The following is a 27,973-nucleotide window of genomic DNA, read 5'->3' as shown; positions in this document are numbered from 1 at the left end:
AGAAAGCTTCTTTCTCTTTGTTATCGGAGGATATTTCCTTTGGCACTATAGTCTTCAAGGGATCTGAAATATCAGTTCTCAGATACCACAGAAATAAGGCTAGCAAACAGATCCAGGAAATACAGCTGTAACTCAGTGAGTGGAAGTCACACGTCACAAAGCAGTTTCTCAGAAATCTTCTTTGCAGTTTTTCTCTGAGGATATTCTCTTTTTCACCATCGCTGTCTATGGGCTTCCAAATATCACTTTGCAAATTCCACAAGAACAGGCTTACTGAAAGGCTTCCGCAGGGAATAGCTGTAACTCTGTGAGATGATTTCACAGAGCACAAAGAAGTTTCTCAGAAAGCTTCTTTCTCTTTGTTATCAGAGGATATTTCCTTTGGCACTATAGTCTTCAAGGGATCTGAAATATCAGTTCTCAGATACCACAGAAATAAGGCTAGCAAACAGATCCAGGAAATACAGCTGTAACTCAGTGAGTGGAAGTCACACGTCACAAAGCAGTTTCTCAGAAATCTTCTTTGCAGTTTTTCTCTGAGGATATTCTCTTTTTCACCATCGCTGTCTATGGGCTTCCAAATATCACTTTGCAAATTCCAGAAGAACAGGCTTAGCGAACGACTTCTTGAGGGGAAAGCTGTAACGCTGTGAGATGAATTAACAGAACACTAAGCAGTTTCTCAGAAAGTTTCTTTCCAGTGTTCATCTGAGGATATTTCCTTTTTCACGATAGCCCTCCATGGGCTTCCAAATATCACTTTGCAAATTCCACAAGAACAGGCTTAGCGAACGGCTTCTTGAGGGAAAAGCTGTGAATCTGTGAGATGATTTCACAGAACACAAAGAAGTTTCTCAGAAAGCTTCTTTTTTTTTTTTTTTTTTTTTTTGAGACGGAGTGTCACGCTGTTGTCCAGGCTGGAGTGCAGTGTCGCGATCTCGGCTCACTGCAAGCTCCGCCTCCCGGGTTCCCGCCATTCTCCTGCCTCAGCCTCCTGAGTAGCTGGGACTACAGGCACTCGCCACTGCGCCCGGCTAATTTTTTGTATTTTTAGTAGAGACGGGGTTTCACTGTGGTCTCGATCACCTGACCTTGTGATCCGCCCACCTCGGCCTCCCAAAGTGCTGGGATTACAGGCTTGAGCCGCTGCGCCCGGCCTAGAAAGCTTCTTTCTCCTTTTTATCCGAGGATATTTCCTTTGGCCCTCTAGTCTTCAAAGGGATCCGAAATATCAGTTCTCAGATTCCACAGAAATAAGGCTAGCGAAGAGCTCCACGAAACTCAGTGAGTGGAAGTAACACATCACAAAGCAGTTTCTGAGAAAGCTTCTTTCCTGTTTTTATCTGAGGTGTTTTCTTTTTCAACATAGCCCCTTATGAGCTTCCCAATATCAATTTTTAAACTCCACAAGAACAGTTTTAGCGAATGGCTTCTTGAGGGGAAAGCTGTACAGAACACAAAGTACTTTCTCAGAAAGCTTCTTGCAAGTTTTTCTCTGAGGATATTTTCTTTTTCACCGTAGAGCTTCATGGGCTTCCAAATTTCACTTTTTAAATTCCACAAGAACAGTCATAGGGAACGACTTCTTGAGGGGAAAGCAGTAACTCTGTGGGATGAATTCAGAGATCACAAAGAAGTTTCTCAGAAAGCTTCTTTCTCATTTTTCTCGGGGGATATTTCCTTTGGCCCTGTAGCCTTCAAAGGGATCCGAAATATCAGTTCTCAGATCCACAGAATTAAGACTAGCAAACAGCTCCCCGAAATACTGCTGTAACTCAGTGAGTGGAAGTCACACATCGCAAAGCAGTTTCTCAGAAAGCTTCTTTCTAGTTTTAATCTGAAGATATTTTCTTTTTCACCATAGCCCTCTATGGTTTTCCAAATATCACTTTGTAAATTCCAGAAGAACAGTCCTAGCGAATGGCTTCTTGAGGGGAAAGCTGTAACTCTGTGAGATGAATTAACAGAACACAAAGAAGTTTCTCAGAAAGCTTCTTTCCAATTTTTATCTTAGGACATTTTCTTTTTTGCTTAGCCCTCCTTTGGCTTCCAAATATAACTTTGCAAATTCCACAAGAACAGTCTTAGCCAAAGGCTCCTTGAGGGGTAACCTGCAACTCTCTGAAATGAATTCACAGATCACAGTGAAGTTTCTCAGAAAGCTTCTGTCTCATTTTTCTAGGAGGATTCTTTCTTTGGCCCTAGATTCTTCAAAGGGATCCGAAATATTAGTTTCTGAGATTCCAAAGACATAAGGCTAGCAAACCGCTCCACGAAACACTGCTGTAACTCAGTGAGTGGAAATCACCCATCACAAAGCATTTTCTCAGAAAACTTCTTTCCAGTTTTATCTGAGGATATTTTCTTTTTCACCATATCCCTCTAGTGGCATCCAAATATATCTTTCCATATTCCACAACAACAGTCTTAGTGAACGGCTTCTTGAGGGGAAAGCTGTTACTCTGTGAGAGGAATTCACAGATCACAAAGAAGTTTCTCAGAGTGTTTCTTTCTCCTTTTTCTCAGAGGATATTTCCTTTGGCCCTATAGTCTTCAAAGGCATTCGAGATATCAGTTCTCAGATTCCACAGAAATGAGGCTATCAATCAGCTCCACGAAATATAGCTGTAACTCAGTGAGTGGAAATCACACATCACAAAGCAGTTTCTCAGAAAGCTTCTTTTCTGTTTTTATCTGAGGTATTTTCTTTATCCTCATAGGCCTCTACGGGCTTCCAAATATCACTTTGCAAATTACACAAGAACGGTCTTAGCGAACGACTTCTTGAGGGGAAAGTTGTAACTTTATTAGATGAATTCACAGAACACAAAAAAGGTTCTCAGAAAACTTCTTTCCTTTTTTTATCTGAGGATATTTTCTTTTTGACCATAGCCCTCTATCGGCTTCCTTATATCTCTTTGCATATTCCACAAGAACAGTCTTAGTGAATGGCTTCTTGAGGGGAAAGCTGTAACTCTCTGAGATGAATTCACAGAACACAAAGCAGTTTCTCAGAAAACTTCTTTCCAGTTTTTATCTGAGGATATTTTCTTTTTCACCAGAGCCCCCTAAGGGTTTCCAAATATCACTTTTTAAATTCCACAATATCAGTCTTAGCGATCGCCTTGTTGAGGGAAAAGCTGTAACTCTGTGAGATGAATTCACAGATCATAAATAAGTTTCTCAGAAAGCTTCTTTCTCATTTTTCTTGGAGAACATTTCCTTTGGCCCTGTAGTCTTCAAAGGGATCCGAAATATCAGTTCTCAGATTCCACAGAAATAAGGCTAGCAAACAGCTCCACGAAACACAGCTGTAACTCAGTGAGTGGAAGTCACACATCACAAGGCAGTTTCTCAGAAAGCTTCTTTCCAGTTTTTATCTGAGGATATTTTCTTTTTCACCATAGTCTTCTATGAGCTTCCAAATATCACTTTGCAAATTCCACAAGAACAGTCTTAGCGAATGTTGTCTTGAGGGGAAAGCTATAACTCTGTGAGATGAATCCACAGAACACAAATCAGTTTCTCAGAAAGCTTCTTTCCAGTTTTTATCTGAGGATATTTTCTTTTTCTCTATAGAACTGCATGGGCTTCCAAATATCACTTTGCAAATTCCACAAGAACAGTCTTATCGAAAGGCTTCTTGAGGGTTAAAGCTGTAACTCTGTGAGATGAATTTACAGATCACAAAGAAGTTTTTCAGAAAATATCTTTCTCATTTTTCCCTAAGGATATTTCCTTTGGCACTAGAGTCTTCAATGGGATCCAGAATATCAGTTCTCAGATTCCACAGAAATAAGACTAGCCAACAGCTCCACGAAATACTGCTGTAACTTAGTGAGTGGATGTCACACATCACAAAGTAGTTTCTCAGAAAGCTTCTTTCCAGTTTTCATCTGAGGATATTTTCTTTTTCACCATAGCCCTTCATGGGCTTCTAAATATCACATTGCAAATTCCACAAGAACAGTCTTAGGGAATGTCTTCTTGAGGGAAAGCTGTAACTCTGTGAGATCAATTCACAGATCGCAAAGAAGTTTCTCAGAAAGCTTCTTTCTCATTTTTCAGAGGATATTTCCTTCAGCCCTAGAGTCTTCAAAAGGATCCGAAATATCAGTTCTCAGTTTCCATAGAAATAAGACTAGCAAACAGCTCCAAGAAACACTGCTGTAACTCCGTGAGTGGAAGTCACACATCAAAAAGCAATTTCTCAGAAAGTTTCTTTCCAGTTTTTATCTGAGGATATTTTCTTTTACACCATAGCCCTCTATGGGCTACCAAATATCAGTTTTTAAATTCCACAAGAGGAGTCTTAGCGATCGGCTTCTTGAGGGGAAAGATGTAACACTCTGTGATGAATTTACAGAAAACAAAGCAGTTTCCCAGAAAGGTTCTTTCAAGTTTTTATCTGAGGATATTTTCTTTTTCACCGTAGCCCTTCAAGGGATTTCAAATATCACATTGCAAATTCCACAAAAACAATCTTATCGAAAGGCTTCTTGAGGCGAAAGCTGTAACTCTGTGAGATGAATTGACAGATCACATAGAAGGTTCTCAGAAATCTTCTTTCCAGTTTTTATTTGAGGATATTTTCTTTTTCACCATAGCCCTCTATGGGCTTCCAAATATCTCTTTGCAAATTCTACAAGAACAGTCTTAGCGAAAGGCTTCTTGAAGGGTAAGCTGTAACTCTGTGAGATGAATTCACAGAGCACAAAGTAGTTTCTCAGAAAGCTTCTTTCCAGGTTTTATCGGAGGATATTTTCTTTTTCTCAATAGCTCTCCATGGTTCCAAATATCACTTTGCAAATTCCACAAGAACAGTCTTAGCGAAAGGCTTCTTGAGGGGAAATCTGTAACTCTGTGAGATGATTTCAAAGATCACCAAAAAGTTTCGCAGAAAGTTTCTGTCTCATTTTTCCCGGAGGATATTTCCTTTGGCCCAAGAGTCCTCAAAGGGATCCGAAATATCACTTCTCAGATTCCACAGAAAGAAGGCCAGCAAACAGCTCCAGGAAATACAGCTGTAACTCAGAGAGTGGAAGTCACACATCACAAAGCAGTTTCTCAGAAACCTTCTTTCCAGTTTTTATCTGAGGATATTTTCTTTTTCACCATATCCCTCTATGGGCTTCCAAATATCTCTTTGCAAATTCCACAAGAACATTCTTAGCGAATGGCTTCTTCAGGGGAAAGCTGTAACTCTGTGAGATGAATTCACTGAACACAATGCAGTGTCTCAGAAAGCTTCTTTCCAGTTTTTACCTGAGGATATATTTTTTTTTTCACCGTAGCCCTCTATGGGCTTCTAAATATCTCTTTGAAATTCAACAAGAAAAGTATTAGTCAACGGCTTCTTGAAGGGAAAGCTGTAACTTTGTGAGATGAATTCACTGAACACAAAGCAGTTTCTCCGAAAACTTCTTTGAAGTTTTTATCTGAGGATATTTCCTTTTTCACCAGAGCCCTCCATGGGCTTCCAAATATCACTCTGCAAATTCCACAAGAACAGTCTTCTTGAAAGGCTTCTTGAAGGGAAAGCTGTAACTCTGTGAGATGAATTGAAAGATCACAAAGAAGTTTCTCAGAATGCTTCTGTCTCATTTTTCTCTGAGGATATTTCCTTTGGCCCTACAGTCTTCAAAGGGATCTGAACTATCAGTTCTCAGATTCCACAGAAATAAGGCTAGCAAACAGCTCCACGAAATACAGCTGTAACTCATTGAGTGGAAGTCACACATCACAAAGCAGTTTCTCAGATAGCTCCTTTTCAGTTTTAATCTGAGGAAATTTTCTTTTTCACCATAGCCCTCTATGAGCTTCCAAATATCACTTTGTAAATTCCACTAGAACAGTCTTAGCGAATGGCTCCTTGAGAGGAAAGCTGTAACTCTGTGAGATGACGTCACAGAACACAAAGCAGTTTCTCAGAACGCTTCTTTCCATTTTTTCTCCGAGGATATTTTCTTTTTCTCCATAGACCTCCATGGCTTTCCAAATATCACTTTGCAAATTCCGCAAGAACAGTCTTAGCGAAAGGCTTCTTCAGGGGAAAGCTGTAACGCTGTGAGATGAATTCACAGAACACAAAGAAGTTTCTCAGAAAGCTTCTTTCCAGTTTTTATCTGAGGATATTTTCTTTTTCTCCATAGACCTCCATGGTCTTCCAAATATCACCTTGCAAATTACACAAGAACAGTCTTAGCGAAAAGCTTCTTGACTGGAAAGCTGTAACTCTGTGAAATGAATTCACAGAACATAAAGAAGTTTCTCAGAAAGCTGCTTTCTCATTTTTCTTGGAGGAGATTTCCTTTGGCCCCAGAGTCTTCAAAGGGATCTGAAATATCAGTTCTCAGATTCCATAGAAATAAGGCTAGCAAACAGCTCCAAGAAACACTGCTGTAACTCATTGAGTGGGAGTCACACGTCAAAAAGCAATTTCGCAGAAAGCTTCTATCCAGTTTTTATCTGAGGATATTTTCTTTTACACCATAGCCCTCTATGGGCTACAAAATATCAGCTTTTAAATTCCACAAGAACAGTCTTAGCGATCGGCTTCTTGAGGAAAAAGTTGTAACACTCTGTGATGAATTAACAGAAAACAAAGCCGTTTCTAAGAAAGCTTCTTTCCAGTTTTTATCTGAGGATATTTTCTTATTCACCATAGCCCTTCATGGGTTTCCAAATATCACATTGCAAATTCCACAAGAACAGTCTTAGCGAAAGGCTACTTGAGGCGAAATCTGTAACTCTGTGAGCTGAATTCATGGATCACATAGAATGTTCTCAGAAAGCTTCTTTGCAGTTTTTATCTGAGGATATTTTCTTTTTCACCATAGCCCTCTCTGGGCTTCCAAGTTTTTCTTTGCAAATTCCACAAGAACAGTCTTAACGAACGGCTTTTTGAGTGGAAAGCTGTAACTCTGTGAGATAAATTCAAACTCAAAGCAGTTTCTCAGAAAGCTTCCTTCCAGTTTTTAATCTGAGGATATTTTCTTTTTCTCCATAGCCCTCCATTGGCTTCCAAAAATCACTTTGCAAATTACACAACAACAGTCTTGGTGAAAGGCTTCTTGAGGGGAAAGCTGTAACTCTGTGAGATGAATTCACAGATCACAAAGAAGTTTCTCCGAAAGCTTCCTTTTCATTTTTCTCGGAGGATATTTTCTTTGGCCCTATAGTCATCAAAGAGACCAGAAATATCAGTTCTCAGATTCCACAGAAATAAGGTCAGCAAACAGCTCCATGAAATACAGCTGTAACTCAGTGAGTGGAAGCCACATATCACAAAGCAGTTTCTCAGTAGGCTTCTTTCCATTTTTTATCTGAGGATATTTTCTTTTTCACCATATCCCTACATGGGCTTTCAAATATCACTTTGCAAATTCCACAAGAACAGTCTTGACGAAAGGCTTCTTGAGGGGAAACCTGTAACTCTATGATATGAATTCACAGATCACAAAGAAGTTTCTCCAAAAGCTTCATTCTCATTTTTCTCTTAGGATATTTCCTTTTTCACTATAGTCTTCAAAGTGATCTGAAATATTAGTTCTCAGATTCCACAGAATTAAGTCTAGCAAACAACTCCACGAAATACAGCTGTAACTCAGTGAGTGGGAGTCACAGATCACAAAAAAGTTTCTCAGAAAGCTTCTTTTCTGTTTTTATCTGAGGATATTTTCTTTTTCACCATAGCCCTCCATGGGTTTCCTAATATCACCTTGCAAATTCCACAAGAACAGTCTTATCGAATGGCTTCTTGAAAGGAAAGCTGGAACACTGTGAATTGAATTCACAGAACACAAAGCAGTTTTTGTGAGATGAATTCACAGTACACAATGCAGTTTCTCAGAAAGTTTCTTTCCAGTTTTTCTCGGAGGATATTTTCTTTTTCACCGTAGCCCTCCATAGGCTTTCAAATATCACTTTGCAAATTCCACAAGAACAGTTTGATGAAAGGCTTTTTGAGGGGAGACCTGTAACTCTATGATATGAATTCACAGCTCACAAAGAAGTTTCTCCAAAATCTTCTTTCTCATTTTTCTCTTAGGATATTTCCTTTGGCCGTATAGTCTTCAAAGGGATCTGAAATATTAGTTCTCAGATTCCACAGAAATAAGGCTAGTAAACAGCTCCACGAAACACTGCTGTAACTCAGTGAGTGTAAGTCACCCATCACAAAGCATTTTCTCAGAATGCTTCTTTCCAGTTTTTATCTGAGGTTATTTTCTTTTTCACCATAGCCATCCATGGGCTTCCAAATATCACTTTTTAAATTCCACAAGAACCGTCTTAGCGATCGGCTTCTGGAGGGGAAAGCTGTAAATCTGGGAAATGAATTCATAAATCACAAAGAAGTTTCTCAGAAAGCTTCTTTTTTCTCTGAGGATATTTTCTTTTTCACCATAGACCTCCATGTGATTCCAAATATCACTTTGCAAATTCCACAAGAACAGTCTTAGCGAACGGCTTCTTGAAGGGAAAGGTGTAACTCTGTGTGATGTATTCACAGAACAGAAAGAAGTTTTTCCGAAAGCTTGTTTCCAGTTTTTATCTGAGGGTAATTTCTTTTTCAGCATAGCCCTCCTTGGCCTCCCAAATATCACTTTGCAAATTCCACAAGAACGGTATTAGTGAAAGGCTTCTGGAGGAGAAAGCTGTAACTCTGTGAGATAAATTCACAGATCACAAAGGAGTTTCTCAGAAAGCTTCTATGTCATTTTTCTCGGAGGATATTTCCTTTGGACCTATAGTCTTCAAAGGGATACGAAATATCAGTTCTCAGATTCCACAGAAATAAGGCTAGCAAAGAGATCCACGAAATACAGATGTAACTCTGTGAGTGGAAGTCACACATCACAAAGCAGTTTCTCAGAAAGCTTCTTTCCAGTTTTTCTCTGAGGATATTTTCTTTTTCACCATAGCCCTCTATGGGCTTCCAAATATCACTATGCGAATTCCACAAGAACAGGTTTAGCCAGCGGCTTTCTGAGGGGAAAGCTGTAACTCTGTGAGATGAATTCACAGATCACAAAGAAGTTTCTCAGAAAGCTTCTTTCTCATTTTGATCGGAGGGTATTTCCATTGGCCCTATACTCTTCAAAGGGATCCGAAATATCATTTCTCGAATTCCACAGAAATAAGGCTAGCAAACAGCTCCACAAAATTCAGCTGTAACTCACTGAGTGGACGTCACAGATCACAAAACATTTTCTCAGGAAGCTTCTTTCCAGTTTTTATCTGAGTATATTTTCTTTTTCACAATAGCCCTCTATGGGCTTCCAAATATCACCTTACTAATTCCACCAGAACAGGCTTAGCGAACGGCTTCTTGAATGGAAAGCTGTAACTCTGTGAGACGAATTAACAGAATACAAAGCAGTTTCTTGGAAAGCTTCTTTCCAGTTTTTGTCTGAGGATATTTTGTTTTTCACCATAGCCTTCCAAGGGCTTCCAAATATCACTTTGCAAATTCCACAAGAACAGTCTTAGCGAAAGACTTCTTGAGGGGAAAGCTTAAATCTTTGAGATGAATTCACAGATCACAAAGAAGTTTCTCAGAAAGCTTCTTTCTCATTTTTATCGGGGGATATTTCCTTTGACCCTGTAATCTTCAAAGGGATCCGAAACATCAGTTCTCTGATTCCACAGAAATAAAGCTAGCAAACAGCTCCAAGAAATACAGCTGTAACTCAGTGAGTGGAAATCGCACACCACAAAACAGTTTCTCAGAAAGCTTCTTTACAGTTTTTATCTGAGGATAATTTCTTTTTTTTTATTTATTTTTTATTATTATTATACTTTAAGTTCTAAGGTACACGTGCATAACATGCAGGTTTGTTACATATGTATACTTGTGCCATGTTGCTGTGCTGCACCCATCAACTCGTCAGCACCCATCCACTCATCATTTACATCAGGTATAACTCCCAATGCAATCCCTCCCCCCTCCCCCCTCCCCATGATAGGCCCCGGTGTGTGATGACCCCCTTCCCGAGTCCAAGTGATCTCGTTTTTCAGTGCCCACCTGTGAGTGAAAATATGCAGTGTTTTTGTTTTTCTCTTCTTGTGATAGTTTGCTAAAAATGATGGTTTCCCGCTGCATCCACGTCCCTACAATGGACACAGACCCATCCTTTTTTATGGTTGCATAGTATTCCATGGTGTATACGTGCCACATTTTCTTAATCCAGTCTGTCACTGATGGACATTTGGGTTGGTTCCAAGTCTTTGCTATTGTGAATAGTGCCGCAATATACATACATGTGCATGTATCTTTATAGCAGCATGATTTATAATCCTTTGGGTATATACCCAGTAATGGGATGGCTGGGTCATATGGTGCGTCTAGTTCTAGATCCTTGAGGAATCGCCATACTGTTTTCCATAATGGTTGAACTAGTTTACAATCCCAACAACAGTGTAAAAGTGTTCCTATTTCTCCACATCCTCTCCAGCACCTGCTGTTTCCTGACTTTTTGATGATCGCCATTCTAACTGTTGTGAGATGGTATCTCATTGTGGTTTTGATTTTCATTTCTCTGATGGCCAGTGATGATGGGCATTTTTTCATGTGTCAGTTGGCTGAATGAATGTCTTCTTTTGAGAACTGTCTGTTCATATCCTTTGCCCACTTTTTGATGGGGTTGTTTGTTTTTTTCTTGTAAATTTGTTTGAGTTCTTTGTAGGTTCTGGATATTAGCCCTTTGTCAGATGAGTAGTCTCTGCACCACATCGCACTTATTCAAAAATTGACCACATAATTGGAAGTAAAGCACTCCTCAGCAAATGTACAAGAACAGAAATTGTAACAAACTGTCTCTCAGACCACAGTGCAATCAAACTAGAACTCAGGCCTAAGAAACTCAATCAAAACCGCTCAGCTACATGGAAACTGAACATCCTGCTCCTGAATGACTACTGGGTACATAATGAAATGAAGGCAGAAATAAAGATGTTCTTTGAAACCAATGAGAACAAAGATACAACATACCAGAATCTCTGGGACACATTTAAAGCAGTGTGTAAGGGAAATTTATAGCAATATTTTCTTTTTCACCATAGCCCTCTAGGAGCTTCCAAATATCACTTTGCTAATTCCAGAAGAACAGGCTTAGCGAACGGCTTCTTGAAGGGAAAGCTGTAACTGGGTGAGATGAATTAACAGAACACTAAACAGTTTCTCAGAAAGCTTCTTTCCGGTTTTTACCTGAGGATATTTCCTTTTTCACCATAGCCCTCCATGGACTTCCAAATATCACTTTGCAAATTGCACAACAACAGTCATAGTGAAAGGCTTCTTGAAGAGAAAGCTATAACTCTGTGAGATGAATTCACAGATCACAAAGAAGATTCTCAGAAGGCTTCTTTCTCAATTTTTTTGGAGGATATTTCCTTTCCCCTTATAGTCTTCAAAGGGATCCGAAATATTAGTTCTCAGATTCTAGAGAAATAAGGCTAGCAAACAGCTCGACAAAATACAGCTGTATCTCTGTGAGTGGAAGTCGCCTATCATAAAGCAGTTTCTCAGAAAGCTTCTTTCCAGTTTTTATCTGAGGATATTTTCCTTTTCACCATAGTCCTCTAGGGGCTTCCATATATCACTTTGTAAATTCCACAAGAACAGTCTCAGTGAACTACTTCTTAAGGGGAAAGCTGAAACTCTGTGAGATGAATTAAAGGAACACAAAGTAGTTTCTCAGAAAGCTTCTTTCCTGTATTTACTGAGGATATTTTCTTTTTCACCTTAGCCCTCCATGGGCTTCCAAATATCAATTTGCACATTCCACAAGAACAGTCTTAGCGAAAGGCTTCTTGAGGGGAAAGCTGTAACTCTGTGAGATGAATTCACAGATCACAAAGAAGTTTCTCAGAAAGCTTCATACTCATTTTTCTCAGAGGATACTTCCTTTGGCCCTATAGTCTTCAAAAGCATCAGAAATAACAGTTCTCAGATTGCACAGAAATAAAGCCAGCAAAGAGCTTTATGAAATACAGCAGTAACTCAGTGAGTGGAAGTCACACATCACAAAGCAGTTTCTCAGAATGCTTCTTTCCAGTTTTTATCTGAGGATACTTTCTTTTTCACCATAGCCCTCTATGGGCTTCCAAATATCACTTTGCAAATTCCACAAGAACAGTATTAGCGAATGATTTCTTAAGGAGAAAGCTGTAACTCGTGTCAGATGAATTAACAGAACACAAAGCAGTTTCTCAGAAACCTGCTTTCCAGTTTTTATCTGAGAATACTTTCTTATTCAGCATAGCCCTCCGTGGGATTCCAAATATCACTTTGCAAATGCCACAAAAACAGTCTTAGTGAAAGGCTTCTTGAGAGGAAAATTGTAACTCTGTGAGATGAATTCACAGATCACAAAGAAGTTTCTCAGAATGTTTCTTTCTCATTTTAATCGGAGGATATTTCCATTGGCCCTATAGTCTTCAAAGGGATCCGAGTTATCAGTTCTCAGATTCCACAGAAATAAGGCTGGCAAACAGATCCAGGAAAATGTAGCTGTAAGTCTGTGAGTGGAAGTCACACATCACAAAGCAGTTTCTCAGAAAGCTTCTTTCCATTTTTTATGTGAGAATATTTTCTTTTTCACCATAGCCCTCTATGGGCTTCCTAATATCACCTTGTAAATTCCACAAGAACAGTCTTAGCAAATAGCTTCTTTAGGGGAAAGCTGTAACTCTGTGAGATTAATTCACAGAACACTAAGCAGTTTCTCAGAAAGCTTCCTTCCAGTTTTTATGTGAGGATATCTTCTTTTTCACCATAGCCTTCCATGGGCTAAAAAATATCACTTTGTATATTCCATAAGAACAGTCTTAGCGAACGGCTTCTAGAGGGGAAAGCTATAACTCAGTGAGATGAATTAACAGAAGACAAAGCAGTTCTCCAAAAGTTTGTTTCCAGTTATAATCTGAGGATATTTTTTTTTTCACCATAGCCCTCCTTGGGCTTCTAAATATCACTTTGAAAATTCCACAAGAACAGTCTTAGCGAAAGGCTTCTTGAGGGGAAAGCTGTAACTCTGTGGGATGAATTCACACATCACAAAGAAGTTTCTCAGAAAGCTTCTTTCTCATTTTTCTCGGGGAATATTTCCATTGGCCCTATAGTCTTCAAAGGGATCCGAATTATCAGTTCTCAGATTCCACAGAAAGAAGGCTAGCAAACAGCTCCTCGAAATACAGCTGTAACTCAGTGAGTGGTAGTCACACATCACAAAGCAGTTTCTCAGAAAACTTCTTTCCAGGTTTTATCTGAGGATATTTTCTTTTTCACCATTGCCCTCTATGGGTGTCCAAATATCACTTTGCAAATTCCACAAGAAATGCCTTAGCGAACGACTTCTTGAGGGGAAAGTTGTAATTCTGTGACATGAATTAACAGAACACAAAGCAGCTTCTCAGAAAGCTTCCTTCCAGTATTTATCTGAGGATATTTTCTTTTTCACCATAGCCCTCCATGGAATTCCAAATATCACTTTCCAAATTCCACAAGAACAGACTTAGCGAAAGGATCCTTGAGAGGAAAGCTGTAACTCTGTGAGATGAATTCACAGATCAGAAAGAAGTTTCTCAGAGAGCTTCTTCTCCTTTTTTTCGGAGGATATTTCCTTTTGCCCTGTAGTCTTCAAAGGGATCCGAATGATCAGTTCTAAGATTCCACAGAAATAAGGCTAGAAAACAGCTCCAAGAAATAATGCTGTAATTAAGTGAGTGGAAGTCCCACATCACACAGCAGTTTCTCAGGAAGCTTCTTTCCAGTTTTTATCTGAGGATATTTTCTTTTTCACCATAGCCCTCTATGGGCTTCCAAATATCACTTTGCAAATGACACAAGAACAGTCTTAGCGAACGGCATCTTGAGGGGAAAGATGTAACTCTGGAAGATGAATTAACAGAACACAAAGCTGTTTGTCAGAAATGTTCCTTCCACTTTTTATCTGAGGATATTTTCTTTTTCACCATAGCCCACCATGGACTTCCAAATATCATTTGCAATTTCCATAAAGTGGAATCAGTGAAAGGCTTCTTGAGGGGAAAACTGTAACTCTTTGAGATGAATTAACACATCACAAAGAATTTTCTCAGGAAGCTTCTTTCTCTTTTTTCTCTGAGGCTATTCCCTTTGTCCCTAAAAATTTCAAAGGGATCCGAAATATCAGTTGTCTGATTCCACAGAAATAATGTTAGCAAACAGCTTCATGAAATACAGCTGTAACTCAGTGAGTGGAACTCACACATCACAAAGCAGTTTCTCAAAAAGCCTCTTTCCAGTTTTTATCTGAGGATATATTCTTTTTCAACATAGCCTTCCATGGCCTTCCAAATATCACTTTGCAAATTCCACAAGAACAGTCTTAGTGAAAGGCTTCTTGAAGGGAAAGCTGTAACACTGTGCGAAGAATTCTCAGATCACAAAGAAGTTTCTCAGATAGCTTCTTTCTCATTTTTATCGAAGTATGTTTCCTTTGGCCCTATGGTATTCAAAGGGATCCGAAATATCAGTTCTCAGATTCCGCAGAAATAAGGCTAGCAAACAGATCCATGAAATACAGCTGTAACTCAGTGAGTGGAAGTCACAAATAACAAAGTATTTTCTCAGAAAGCTTCTTTAAAATTTTAATCTGAGGATATTTTCTTTTTCACCATAGCCCTCTATGGGCATCCAAGTATCACTTTGCAAATTCCACAAGAACAGTCTTAGCGAACGGCTTCTTGAGGGGAAAACTGGAAATCCATGAGGTGAATTAAGAGAACACAAAGCAGTTTCTCAGAAAGTTTCTTTCCAGTTTTTATCTGAGTATATTTTCTTTTTCTCCATAGCCCAACATGGGCTTCTAAATATCACTTTGCAAATTCCACAAGAACAGTCTTAGCAAACGGCTTCTTGAAGGGAAAGCTGTAACTCTGTGAGATGAATTCACAGATCACAAAGAAGGTTCTCAGAAAACGCCTTTCTCTTTTTTATCAGAGGATATTTCCTTATTCAATATAGTCTTCATTGGTATCTGAATTATCTGTTCTCAGATTCCACAGGAATAAGGCTAGCAAACAGCTCCACGAAATTCAGCTGTAACTCAGTGAGTGGAAGTCACACATCAGTAAGTAGTTTTTCAGAAAGCTTCTTTCCAGTTTTTCTCTGGGGATATTTTCTTTTTCACCATAGCCCTCTATGGCTTCCAAATATCACTTTGCAAATTGCACAAGAACAGTCTTAGCCAACGACTTCTTGAGGGGAAAGCTGTAACTCTGTGAGATGAATTAACAGAATACAAAGCAGTTCCTTAGAAAGCTTCTTTCAACTTTTTATCTGAGGATATTTTCTTTTTCGCCATAGCCCTCTTTGGGCTTCCAAATATCACATTGAAAATTGCACAAGAACAGTCTTAGCGAACGATTTCTTGAGGGGAAAGATGAAACTCTGTGAGACTAATTAACAGAACACAAAGTAGTTTCTCAGAAATCTTCTTTCCAGTTTTTATCTGAGGATATTATCTTTTTCACCATAGCGCTCCATGGGCTTCCAAATGCCACTTTCCAAATTCCACAAGAACAGTCTCAGCGAAAGGCTTCTTGAGGGGAAAGCTGGAACTCTGTGAGATGAATTCACAGATCACAAGGAAGTGTCTCAAAAGGCTTCTTTCTCATTTTTATCGGAAGGTATTTCCTTTGGCCCTATAGTCTTTAAATGGAACCGAAATATCAGTTCTCAGATTGCACAGAAATAAGGCTAGCAAACAGTTCCACGAAATAAAGCTGTAACTCAATGTGTGGAAGTCATACATCACAAAGCAGTTTCTCATAAATCTTCTTTCCAGTTTTTTTCTGAGGATATTTTCTTTTTCACCAAAGCCCTCTATGGGCTTCCTAGTATCACTGTGAAATTCCACAAGAACAGTCTTAGTGAAAGGCTTTTGAGGGGAAAGCTGTCACTCTGTGTGATTAATTCACAGATCACATGGAAGTTTCTCAGGAAGCTTCTTTCTCATTTTTAGCAGAGGATGTTTCCTATGCCCCTGTAGTCTTCAAAGGGATCCGAAATATCAGTTCTCAGATTCCACAGAAATAAGGCTAGCAAACAGCCCCACGAAATTAAACTGTAACTCAGTGAGTGGAAGTCACACATTACAAAGCAGTTTCTCAGAAAGCTTCTTTCCAGTTGTTATCTGAGTACATTTTCTTTTTCACGATAGCCCTCTGTTAGCTTCCAAATTTCACTTTTCAAATTCCACAAGAACCGCCTTAGTGAACGGCTTCTTGAGGGGAAAGCAGTAACACTGTGAGATGAATTAACATAACACAAACTAGTTTCTCAGAAAACTTCTTTCCAGTTTTTATCTGAGGATATTTTGTTTTTCACCATAGCCCTCCATGGGCTTCTAAATATCACTTTGCAAATTCCACAGGAAGAGTTTTAGCGAAAGGCTTCTTGAGGTGAAAGCTGTAACTCTGTGAAAAGCTTCTTTCTCATTTTTATTGGAGCATATTTCCTTTGGCCCTATACTCTTCAATGGGATCCGAAATATCAGTTCTTAGATTCCACAAAATAAGGCTAGCCAACAGCTGCACGAAATACTCTTGTAATCAGTGAGTGGAAGTCATACATCACAAAGCAGTTTTTGGGAAAGCTTCTTTCCAGTTTTTACCAGAGGATATTTTCTTTTTCAACATAGCCCACCATGGGCTTCCAAATATCTCTTTGCAAATTCCAGAAGAACAGTCTTAGCAAAAGGCTTTTTGAGGGGTAAGCTGTAATTCTGGGAGATGAATTCACAGATCACAGACAAGTTTCTCAGAATGCTTATTTCCAGTTTTTATCTGAGGATATTTTCTTTTTTACCACAGCCCTCGATGGGCTTCCAAATATCACTTTGCAAATTCCACAAAGTGAAATTAGCGAAAGCCTTCTTGAGGGGGAAACTGTCACTATTTGAGATGAATTCACACATCACAAAGAAGTTTCTCAGAGAGCTTCTTTCTCTTTTTTATCGGAGGATATCTCCTTTGTCCCTAAAAATTTCAAAGAGATCGGAAATATCAGTTCCCAGATTCCACAGAAATAATATAGCAAACAGCACCACGAAATACAGCTGTAACTCAGTGAGTGGAATTCACACATCACAAAGCAGTTTCTCAGAAAGCGTCTTTCCAGTTTTTATCAGAGTATATATTTTTTTTCACCATAGCCTTCTATGGGCTTCCAAATATCACTTTGCAAAATCCTCAAGAACAGTCTTAGCGAAACACTTCATGAGGGGAAATCTGTAACTCTGTGAGATGAATTAACAGACACAAAGATGTTTCTCAGTAAATTTCTTTCTCATTTTTAGCAGAGAATGTTTCCTTTGGCCCTATAGTCTTCAAAGGTATCCGAAATATCAGTTCTTAGATTGCACAGAAATAATGCTAACAAACAGCTCCACGAAATACAGCTGTAAATCAGTGAGTGGAAGCCACATATCACAAAGCAGTTTCTCAGAAATCTTCTTTCCATTTTATATCTGAGGATAATTTCTTTTTCACAGTAGTCCTCTATTGGCTTCTAAATATCACTTTGTAAATTCCACAAGAACATTCTTAGCGAACGGCTTCTTGAGTGGAAAGCTGTAACTCTGTGAGACGAATTAATAGAGCACAAAGTAGTTTCTCAGAAAACTTGTTTCCAGTTTTTATCTGATGATATTTTCTGTTTCACCATAGCCCTCCATGGGCTTCCAAATATCACTTTGCAAATTCCACAAGAACATTCTTAGCGAACGGCTTCTTGGGGGGAAAGCTGTAAATCTGTGAGACGAATTAATATATCTCAAAGTAGTTTCTCAGAAAACTTGTTTCCAGTTTTTATCTGATGATATTTTCTTTTTCAAAATTGCCCACCTTGGCCTTCCAAGTATCACTAGGAAAATTCTACAAGAACAGTCTTACCGAACGGCTTCTTGAGGGGAAAACTGTAACTCCATGAGATCAATTTATAGAACACAAAGCAGTTTCTCAGAAAGCTTCTTTCCAATTTTAATCTGAGGATTTTTTCTTTTTCACCCTAGCTCTCCATGAGCTTCGAAGTCTCACTTTGCAAATGCCACAAGAACAGTCTTAGTGAAAGGCTTCCTGAATGGAAAGCTGTAACTCTGTGAGATGAATTAACAGAAAACAAAACAGTTTATTAGAAAGCTTCTTTCCAGTTTTTATCCAAGGATATTTTCTTTTTCAACGTAGCCCACCATGGATTTCCAAATATCATTTGCAATTTCCATAAAGTGGAATCAGTGAAAGGCTTCTTGAGGGGAAAACTGTAACTCTTTGAGATGAATTAACACAACACAAAGAAGTTTCTCAGAAAGCTTCTTTCTCTTTTTTCTCTGAGGCTAATCCCTTTGGCCCTAAAAATTTCAAAGGGATCCGAAATATCAGTTCTCTGATTCCACAGAAATAATGTTGGCAAACAGCTCCATGAAATACAGCTGTAACTCAGTGAGTGGAACTCACACATCACAAAGCAGTTTCTCAAGAATCCTCTTTCCAGTTTTTATCTGAGGATATATTCTTTTTCTCCATAGCCTTCTATGGGCTTCCAAATATCACTTTGCAAATTCCACAAGAACAGTCTTAGTGAAAGGCTTCTTGAGGGGAAAGCTGTAACTCTGTGTGATGAATTCTCAGATCACAAAGAAGTTTCTCAGGTAACTACTTTCTCATTTTTATCGAAGGATATTTCCTTTGGCCATATAGTGTTCAAAAGGATCCGAAATATCAGTTCTCAGATTCCGCAGAAATAAGGCTAGCAAACAGTTCCATGAAATACAGCTGTAACTCAGTGAGTGGAAGTCACAAATAACAAAGTATTTTCTCAGAAAGCTTCTTTAAAGTTTTAATCTGATGATATTTTCTTTTTCACCATAGCCCTCTATGGGCATCCAAGTATCACTTTGCAAATTCCACAAGAACAGTCTTAGCGAACGATTTCTTGAGGGGAAAGCTGGAACTCCATGAGGTGAATTAACAGAACACAAAGCAGTTTCTCAGAAAGCTTCTTTCCAGTTTTTATCTGAGCATATTTTCTTTTTCTCCATAGCCCAACATGGGCTTCTAAATATCACTTAGCAAATTCCACAAGAACAGTCTTAGTGAACGGCTTCTTGAAGGGAAAGCTGTAACTCTGTGAGATGAATTCACAGATCACAAAGAAGTTTCTCAGAAAGCGCCTTTCTCTTTTTTATTGGAGGATATTTCCTTTGGCCCTATAGTCTTCAAAGGGATCCGAAATATCTGTTCTCAGATTCCACAGAAATAAGGCTAGCAAACAGCTCCACGAAATACAGCTGTAACTCAGTGAGTGGAAGTCACACATCAGTAAGTAGTTTTTCAGAAAGCTTCTTTCCAGTTTTTATCCGAGGATATTTTCTTTTTCACCATAGCCCTCTATGGGCTTCCAAATATCACTTTGCAAATTGCACAAGAACAGTCTTAGCCAACGACTTCTTGAGGGGAAAGCTGTAACTCTGTGAGATGAATTAACAGAATACAAAGCAGTTCCTTAGAAAGCTTCTTTCAACTTTTTATCTGAGGATATTTTCTTTTTTGCCATAGCCCTCTTTGGGCTTCCAAATATCATATTGCAAATTCCACAAGAACAGTCTTAGCGAACGACTTCTTGAGGGGAAAGATGCAACTCTGTGAGATGAATTAACAGAACACAAGCAGTTTCTCAGATAGCTTCTTTCCAGTTTTTATCTGAGGATATTATCTTTTTCACCATAGCGCTCCATGGGCTTCCAAATACCACTTTCCAAATTCCACAAGAACAGTCTCATCGACAGGCTTCTTGAGGGGAAAGCTGTAACTCTCTGTGATGTATTCACAGATCACAAGGAAGTTTCTCAAAAGGCTTCTTTCTCATTTTTATCAGAGGGTATTTCCTTTGGCACTATAGTCTTCAAATGGAACCGAAATATCAGTTCTCAGATTCCACAGAAATAAGGCTAGCAAACAGGTCTATGAAATACAGCTGTTACTCAGTGAGTGGAAGTCACACATCACAAAGCAGTTTCTCAGAAAGCTTCTTTCTAGTTTTTCTCTGAGAATATTTTCTTTTCCACCATCGCCCTCAATGGGCTTCCATGTATCACTTTGCAAATTCCTCAAGAGCAGTCTTAGCGAACGGCTTCTTAAGGGGAAGCTGTAACTCTGAGATGAATTCACAGATCACAAAGAAGTTTCTCTGAAAGCTTCTTTCTCATTTTTTTTCGAAGATATTTCCCTTGGCCCTGTAGTCTTCAAGGGATCTGAAATATTAGCTCTCAGATTTCACAGATGTAAGGCTAGCAAACAGATGCAAGAAATACATCTGTAATTCAGTGAGAAGCAGTAACACATCAGATAGCAGTTTCTCAGAAAGCTTCCTTCCAGTTTTCATCTGAGGATATATTTTTTTTCACCATAACCCTCCATGGGCTTCGAAATATCACTTTGCACATTCTACTAGAACAGTCTTAAAGATCGGCTTCTAGGGTGAAAGCTGTATCTCTGTGAGATGAATTCACAGATCACAAAGAAGTTTCTCAGTAACCTTCTTTCTCATTTTTATCGAAGGATATTTCCTTTGGCCCTATAGTCTTCTAAGGAATTCTTAATATCAGTTCCCATATTCCAAGGTAATAAGGCTAGCAAACAGCTCCACGAAATATATCTGTAACTCAGTGTGTGGACGTCACACATGACAAAGCAGTTTCTCAAGAAAGTTCTTTCCAGTTTTTCTCTGAGGATATTTTCTTTTTCACCATAGCCGTCCATGGGCTTCCAAATATCATTATGAAAATTCAACAAGAACAATCTCAGCGAACGGCTTCCTGAGGGGAAAACTGTAACTCTGCGTTATGAATTCACCAATCACAAAGAAGTTTCTCAGAAAGCTTCTTTCTCATTTTTATCGGAGGATATTTCCTTTGGCCTTATAGTATTCAAGAATGTGAAATATCAGTTTTCAGACACCTCAGAAACAGAGCTAGCAAACATATCCACGAAATACACGTGTAACTCAGTGAGTGGAAGCCACACATCACAAAGCACTTTCTCAGAAAGCTTCTTTCCAGTTTTTATCTGAAGATATTTTCTTTTTCACCATAGCCATCCATGGGCTTCCAAATATCACTTTGCAAATTCCACAAGAACAGTCTTAGCGAAAGGCTTCTTGAGGGGAAAGCTATAACTCTGTGAGATGTTTTCACAGAATACAAAGAACTTTCTCAGAAAGCTTCTTTCTCTTTGTTATCGGAGGATATTTCCTTTGGCGCTGTAGCCTTCAAAGGGTTCCAAAATATCTGTTCTCAGTTTCCACAGAGATAAGGCTAGCAAAGAGATCCACGAAATACAGATGTAACTCTGTGAGTGGAAGTGACACATCACAAAGCAGTGTTTCAGAAAGCTTCTTTTCAGTTTTTCTCTGGGGATATTTCCTTTTTCACCATAGCCCTCTAAGGCTTGCAAATATCACTTTGTGAATTCCATAAGAACATTCTTATAAAACGGCTTCTTGAGGGGAAAGCTGTAACTCTGTGTGATGAATTCATAGATCACAAAGAAGTTTCTCATAAAGTTTCTTTCTCATTTCATCGGAGGATATTTTCTTTGTACCTATACTCTTCAAGGGATCCAAAATATCAGTTCTCAGAATCTACAGAAACAGGGCTAGCAAACGGCTCTAGGAAATACAGCAGTAACTCAGTGAGTGGAAGTCACACATCACAAAGCAGTTTCTCAGAAAGCTTTTTTCCAGTTTTTCTCTGAGGATATTTTCTTTTTCACCATAACCCTCCATGGGCTTCCAAATATCATATTGCAAATTGCACAAGAACAGGCTTAGCGAAAAGCTTCTTGAGGGGAAAGCTGCAACTCTGTGAGATGAATTCTCATATCACAAACATATTTCTCAGAAAGGTTCCTTCACTTTTTATTGGAAGATATTTCCTTTGGTCCTGTACTATACAAAGGAATCCGAAATTTTAGTTCTGAGATTCCACAGAAACAGGGCTAGCAAACGGGTCCACGAAATACAGCTGTAACTCAGTGAGTGGAAGTCATACACTGGAGAATGGTTTCTCAGACAGCTTCCTTCCAGTTTTTATCTGAGGATATTTTCTTTTTCACCAAAGCCCTACATGGGCTTCTAAATATCACTTTGCAAATTCCACAAGAACAGTCTTAGCAATCGGTTCTTTAGGGGAAAGCTGTAACTCTGTGTGATGAATTCACATATCACAAAGAAGTTTCTTAGAAAACTTGTTTCTCATTTCTATCGGAAGATATGTGCTATGGCCCTATAGTCTTCCAAGGGATCCGAAATATCAGTTCTCAGATTCCACAGAAACAGGGCTAGCAACAGTTTCCATGAAATACAGCTGTAACTCAGTGAGTGGAAGTCACACATCACAAAGCAGTTTGAAAATTCCAGAAGAACACTCTTAGCAAACGGCTTCTTGAGGGGAAAGCTGTAACTCTGTGTGATGAATTCATGGATCACAAAGAAGTTTCTCAGAAACGTTTTTTCTCGTTTTCATTGGAGGATATTTCCTTTGTCCCTATGCTCTTCAAGGGATCCGAAATATCAGTTCTCAGATTCCACAGAAACAGCACTAGCAAACATCTCCACGAAATTCAGCTGTAACTAGGTGAGTGGAAATCACACATCACAAAGCAGTTTCTCAGAAAACTTCTTTCCAATTTTTATCTGAGGATATTTTCTTTTTCACCCTAGGCCTCCATAGACTTCTAAATATCACTTTGCAAATTCCACAGGAAAAGTCTTAGCGAACGCCTTCTTGAGAGGAAAGCGGTAACTCTGTGTGATGAATTCACAGTTCTCAAAGAAGTTTCTCAGAAAGCTTCCTTCACTTTTTTATCGGAGGATATTTCCGTTGCTCCTATGCTCTTCAATGGAATCCGAAATATCAGTTCTGAGCTTTCATAGAAACAGGACTCTTCTTGAAGAGAAAGCTGTAACTCTGTGAGATGAATTCACAGACCACAAAGAAGATTCTCAGAAGGCTTCTTTCTCTTTTTTATCGGAGAATATTTCCTTTGGCCCTATAGTCTTCCAAGGGATCTGAAATATCAGTTCTCAGATTCCAGAGAAATAAGGCTAGCAAACAGCTCCACGAAATACAGCTGGAACTCAGTGAGTGGAAGTCAAATATCGCAAAGCAATTTCCATTTTTTATCTGAGGATATTTTCTTTTTCACCATAGCCTTCCATGGGCTTAAAAATACCACTTTGCAAATTCCACATGAACTGACTTAGGGAACAGCTTCTTGAGGGGAAAGCTGTAACTCTGTGTGATGAATTCACAGATCACAAAGAAGTTTCTCAGAAAACTTCCTTCTCTTTTTTTCGGAGGATATTTCTTTTGGCCCTATAGTCTTCAAAGGGATCCGGAATATCAGTTCTCATATTCCACAGAAACAGAGCTAGCAAACAGCTCTACGAAATATAGCTGTAACTCAGTGAGTGGAAGTCACACATCACAAAGCAGTTTCTCAGAAAGCTTCATTCCAGTTTTTATCTGACGATTTTTTCTTTTTCACGATATCCCTCCATGGGCTTCCAAACATCACTTTGGAAATTCCACAGGAACAGTCTTAGTGCACGGCTGCTTGAGAGGAAAGCTGTATCTCTGTGAGATGAATTCACATTTTACAGAGATGTTTCTCAGAAAGCTTCTTTCTCATTTTTATCAGAGGATATTTCTTTGACCCTATAGACTTCAAAGGAAACCAAAATATCAGTTCTCAGATTCCACAGCAGCAGGGCTAGCAAATGGCTCCATGAAATACAGTGTAACGCAGTGAGTGGAAGTCATATTCACAAAACTGTTTCTCCGAAAGCTTCTTTCCAGTTTTTATCTATTTATTTTCTTATTCACCAATGCCCTCCATTGTCTTCCAAATATCACTTTGAAAATTCCACAAGAACAGTCTTAGCAAACGGCTCCTTGAGCAGAATGCTGAATTCCACAAGAACAGTCTTACCAAAAGACTTCTTTAGGGGAAAGATGTAACTCTGTGAGATGAATTCATAGATCACAAAGAAGTATCTCAGAAGGCTTCTTTACATTTTTATCAGAGGATATTTCCTATGGCCCTGTAGTCTTCAAAGGGATCCGAAATATCAGTTCTGAGATTCCACAGAAACATGTCTAGGAAACGGCTCCATGAAATACAGCTGTAACTCAGTGAGTGGAAGTCACACATCCCAAAGCAGGTTCTCACAAATCTTCTTCACCGTTTTTATCTGAGTATATTTAGTTTTTCACTATAGCCCTCAATGAGCTCCCAAATATCAATTTTCATAATCCCCAAATCACTGTTAGCAAACTGCTTCGAGAAGACAAAGTTGTAACTCGGTGAGATGAATTCACATATCACAAAGATGTTTCTCACAAAGCTCTTTCTTGTTTTTATTTGAGGATATTTCCTTTGTCACCGTAAGCTTCATTGCGCTATGAAATATCCGAATGCAGATTTCATGAACACAGTGTTAGCTAACGGATCAATGAAAAGGAAAGTGTAACTCTATGAGTTGCAATCACAGGTCACAGTATAGTTTCTCAGAACGCTTCTTTCAAGTTTTTATCTGAGGATATTTTCCTTTTCACCATAGCCCTCCATGGGCTTCCAAATATCACTTTGTAAATTCCACAAAAACAGTCTTAGCGAACGGCTTCTTGAGTGGAAAGCTGTAACTCTGCAAGATGAATTCACAGATCACAAAGAAGTTTCTAAGAAAGCTTCTTTCTCATATTGATTGGAGGATATTTCCTTGGACCCTATAGTTTTCAAAGGGATCCTAAATATCAGTTCTCAGATTCCACAGAAACAGGGCTAGCAAAAGGCTCCAGAAAAACATCTGTAAATCTGTGAGTGGAAGTCACACGTCACAAAGCAGTTTCTTCGAAAGCTTCTTTCCCGTTTTTATCTGAGTATATTTTCTTTTTCACCATAGGCCTCGTTGGGCTTCCACATATCACTTTGCAAATTCCACAAAAACAGTATTAGCAATTGGCTTCCTGAAGGGAAAGATGTATCTCAGTGAGATGAATTCACAGATCACAAAGAAGTTTCTCAGAAAGATTTTTTCTCATTTTTATTCAGAGGATATTTCCTTTCACCCTATGGTCTTCAAAGGGATCTGAAATATCAGTTCTCAGATTCCACAGAAACAGGGCTAGCAAACGACTCCATGAAATACAGTTGTAAATCTGTGAGTGGAAGTCACACATCTCAAAGCAGTTTCTCAGAAATCTTCCTTCCAGTTTTTATGTGAGGATATTTTCTTTTTCATCATAGCCCTCCATGGGCTTCCAAATATCACTTTGCAAATTCCATAAAAACAGTCGTAGCGCATGGCTTCTTGAGGGGAAAGCTGTATCTCTGTGAGATGAGTTCACAGATCACAAAGATGTTTCTCAGAAAGCTTCTTTCTCATTTATATTGGAGGATATTTCCTTTGGCCTTATAGACTTCAAAGGGATCTGAACTATCAGTTTTCAGATTCCACAGAAACAGGGCTAGCAAACAGCTCCAGGAAATACAGCTGTAACTCAGTGAGTAGAAGTCACACATCACGAAGCAGTTTCTCAGAAAGCCTATTTCCAGTTTTTATCTGAGGATAATTTCTTTTTCAGAATAGCCCTTTATTGGCTCCCAAATATCGCTTTGCAAAGTCTATAAGAACAATCTTAGCGAAAGGCTTCTTGAGGGGAAATATGTAACTCTCTGAGATGAATTCACAGATCACAAAGAAGTTTCTCAGAAAACTTCTTTCTCATATTTATCAGAGGATATTTCCTTTGGCCCTATAGTCTTCAAAGAGATCTGAAATATCAGTTCTCAGATTCCCCAGAAACAGGACTAGCAAACAACTCCACGAAATACAGCTGTAACTCAGGGAGTTGAATTCACACATCGCAAAGCAGTTTCTCAGAAAGCTTTTTTCTACTTTTTACCTGAAGATATTTTCCTTGTCACCGAAAGCTTTTTTGGGCAAGGAAATATCACAGTACAGATTTGAAGATAACTGTGTTAGCAAACTGATGAATGAACAGAAAAGTGTAACTCTGTGGGTTGCATTCACCCCTTACAATGTAGTTTCTCAGAATGCCTCTTTTCAGTTTTTATCTGAAGATATTTCCTTTTTCACTGTAGCCATCAAAGGACATCCAATAGCTGATTCCACGAGAAGTGTGTGAGCAAAGAGCTATATGAACATAAAGGTGGAACTCTGTGAGATGAACTCAGAGATGAGAAAGACATTTCTCAGAAATCTTCTTTCTCGTTTTTATCTGGCGATATTTCCTTTGGCTGTATACTCCGCCAAGCGATCAGAAATATCGGTTCTCAGATTCAACAAAAACTAGTCTAACAAACAGCTCCATGAAATACAGCTGTAACTCAGTGCGTTGAATTCACACATCACAAAGCAGTTTCTCAGAAAGCTTCTTTCTACTTTTTATCTGAAGATATTTTCTTTATCACTGTAAGCTTCATTGGGCGAAGATATATCCCACTGCATATTTCAAGAAAACTGTGTTAGCAAACTGATCAATGAACAGAAAATGGTACCTCTGTGACTTACATTCACAGGTATCAATTCTGTTTCTCAGAACGCTTCTTTTCAGTTTTTTCTGAAGATATATCTTTTTTCACTGCAGCCGTCAATGTGCTCAAAATATCACTTAGCAGACTCTACCAGAAGAGTGTTAGCAAACAGCTACATGAACAGAAACATGGACTTTTGTGAAATGAACTCAGAGATCAGAAAGGCATTTCTCAGAAATTTTCATTCTCGTTTTTATCTGGGGATATTTCTTTTGGCTGTATACTCCTCCAAGCGATCCGAAATATCGGTTTTCAGATTCAACAAAAACTGTTCTAGCAATCAGCTCCATGAAATACAGCTGTAACTTAGTGAGTTGAATTCACACTTCATAAAGCAGTTTCTCAGAAAGCCTCTTTCTAGTGTGTACCTGAAGATATTTCCTTTGTCACCATAAGCTTCATAGGGCAAGGAAATATCCTACTGCAGATTTCAAGAAAACTGTGTTAGCAAACTGATCAATTAACAGAATAGTGTAACTCTATGAGTTGCCTTCACACGTCACAATGTAGTTTCTCAGAATGCTTCTTTTCAGTTTTTATCTGAAGATATTTCCTTTTTCACTGTAGCCCTCAATACACTCCCAAATTTCACTTAGCAGATTCCACGAGGAGAGTGTTAGCAAACAGCTATGTGAACAGAAATGTTGAACTCCGTGAGGTGAACTCAGAGTTCAGAGAGTCATTTCTCAGATATCTTCTTTCTTGTTTTGATCTGGTGACATTTCCTTTGGCTGTATACTCCTCCAAGCAATCCGAAATATCCATTCTCAGATTCATCAAAACCTGGACTACGAGACAGCTCCACGTAACACAGCTGTAACACAGTGAGTTGAATTCACACATCAAAAAGCAGTTTCTCAGAAAGCTTCTTTGTACTTTTTATCTGAAGATATTTCCTTTGTCACCGTTAGCTTCATTGGGCAAAGAAATATCCTGCTGCAGATTTCAAGGAAACTGTGTTAGCAAACTGATCAATGAACGGAAAATTGCAACTCTGTGTGTTGCATTCACATGTCACAATGCAGTTTCTCCGAACGCTTCTTTTCAGTTTTTATCTGAAGATATTACCTTTTTCACTGTAGGGGTCAATGCACTCCCAAATATCACTTAGCAGATTCCAAGAGAAGACTGCGAGCAAAGAGCTACATGAACAGAAAGGTGGAACTCTGTGAGATGAACTGAGAGATCAGAAAGTAATTTCTCAGAAATCTTCTTTTTCGTTTTTATCTGGTGATATTTCCTTTGGCTGTATACTCCTCCAAGTGATCCGAAATATTGGTTTTTGGATTCAACAAAAACCGGACTAGCA

The sequence above is a fragment of the Macaca fascicularis genome, chromosome 6 (assembly GCF_037993035.2).
Source record: "Macaca fascicularis isolate 582-1 chromosome 6, T2T-MFA8v1.1".
Lineage (NCBI taxonomy): Eukaryota > Metazoa > Chordata > Mammalia > Primates > Cercopithecidae > Macaca > Macaca fascicularis.
This window is presented reverse-complemented; position numbering follows the sequence as displayed.